The following is a 2203-nucleotide window of genomic DNA, read 5'->3' on the forward strand; positions in this document are numbered from 1 at the left end:
CGGCATTTCAGCTTAGATTGGCTCCACTTGCGGGGCTAGATTCTCATTAAAAACACCGATTGGTGCGTACTTCTAAGCAAAGTGACACGATCGAAAAGACCCTACGGTTATCCCAACCCTAGCCCGGCCCAAGACAGATCTCATTTCCCCTCGCGCCAACTCAAAAGACTACCTAACCGTACTGACCACTGGGTGGGAAACGCCGATCGAATCGTTCCCGTGCCATCCAGTGAATCATTGGAACGACTTGAACTGGTTTTCAACCCACCTGGACAGAATCCGTCATCGTAAGCTTGCTGAGGTGGCGGTGATCGTGGACTTGTCTTTTGCAACAATGGTCCGCCCCTACTTCCGTTTGCTTTTCACGTCAGTTTCTGTTTACATCTATTTTCTCAATAACCGCATAGCCCATTATTAATGTTGCGGTGTGATTGTAGTACTATGATATTCCCACCTGACAAATGCCCTAAATCGAAGTGGACTTTGGCGTATGACAGACCATGTTCAACCCGTCCTCACATTTCAGCGTAACTCGACAATCTCGCAGGCTTTTTGGTGCCATGTTAGAAGCTACGGGTGGTGGATTTGTCGGGGCTACCGTGAGGTGCCCGTCGCAAGACAAGGAGAAAGCTCACCAGTTCACAACCTATCACATTATCTCATGCGCGAGTAGCATTGCCAAAGATGCCGTGTAAGTTGGTGCGTTTTTTCTGCGAGCATTTTGATTGTGGTTTCCTGCTTTTCCTGTCTCTCTCACGTTTCAACCTCCAGGAATGGCGAAACACAGAGCGCCGTTCCTCAACAACTCTTCAAGAAACGTTTCAACACACCGAACCGGGCGGTCTGGTGATTGCTCATCGTTCGGTGATGACATTTTTGTAAGCTTGGTGAACGGATCAACAGCCGGTTGATATCTCTCGCAAAAACCAAATTAGTTTGCAAACGAGTATATATCCTCTAATTTCATGCACTTTGGTTTCAAGTAGAACTCGGGGACTGCACCCACCTGATGAGCCCGAAGTGGAAGGGCGAAACCGGTCGTGGGCTGTCGACGAATTTTCAGCAACCTTATGAGTAGTATATTACGTCTTAAATTCTATCGTTCTTGGTGAGTTCTATTTTTACTTGTCTTGTCAAAAGCAAGCTCCAGCAGGTGCATCTCCCCCTTCCTCTCTTTTTCTTCAGTTGCGGGGACAGACATCTCAAAGTATTTTCCGAGGATTCACTCAAACTCTGGCTGTCACAATCTGGGTTGGTTCACTCGGAAACCGAAGCCACCGAGTACGTGGCGGCACTCATAGCCGAAAATGTTGTGAATGAAGTTCAGCCGTATGAAGTTTCCTCAGGCTCTGAACTCACCCTGTACTCTGATCGTGTGTTGTACTTTACCGAACACGAATACCCGGAGCGGACCGCTTTTTTAGAGTAATCCACGTTACTGTGATTTCTATTCATTCCAATGGTTTTTGTGCTCACCCTAGTTGGGACTTCATCTTTACTCTGACTTGTCTAGCAGTTTCATACGTTTTTGGATATCGTTTCGTCCATCTATTCCTTTCATTTGCTTATGTGTTTGTCACGTCATAAGAGTTGTTTATTCTCGAGATTCCCCTGGTTTTGTCGCTCCATTCGATGGGATGAGATTGGGAATTTGGAATAATCCGTTGGGAACGACCAACAATTGGGATTCGCTCTTTGGACAACACTGGACGTCGCATGAATCCCTCGCATTCGATTTCGATTGTGGTTAGATGTCTTCAAACTTCAAAAATTCGTTCATAGTTGCCTCGTTTTTTCCCCACTGGGAGAAATGCCATTTGAGCCGACCCCGGGCTATCTCACTTTCATCGAACTTCGATCATCGAATAAACTCCTCATGGTCGAAAGGATCGGAGAGTTGAACGCTAATCACCGTGTTGTTGGGATTACAAGCATTGTCAACAAGAGCAAATCAGCCCTCTATACTGAATCATTTCGTCTTCTTTGGGCTGACTGGCGGTCTGTGAGCGGGACGGGCATTTCGCAATGCACACATAGCTCGTGTGAGTTGGTGTCGGCGAATCCGTAACGAGGCAGTTAGAAAGCGCGTTTTCGGTTGTGTAACGGGTAATTCCATTGAAGAATGTGTCCAGCACCAGAAGCTGCGTTGGTTGGGACATGTTTTACGCATGCCGAACCATCGTTTGCCGAAAAGAGTACTGTT

Source organism: Opisthorchis viverrini, assembly GCF_000715545.1.
Source record: "Opisthorchis viverrini unplaced genomic scaffold opera_v5_1061, whole genome shotgun sequence".
Lineage (NCBI taxonomy): Eukaryota > Metazoa > Platyhelminthes > Trematoda > Opisthorchiida > Opisthorchiidae > Opisthorchis > Opisthorchis viverrini.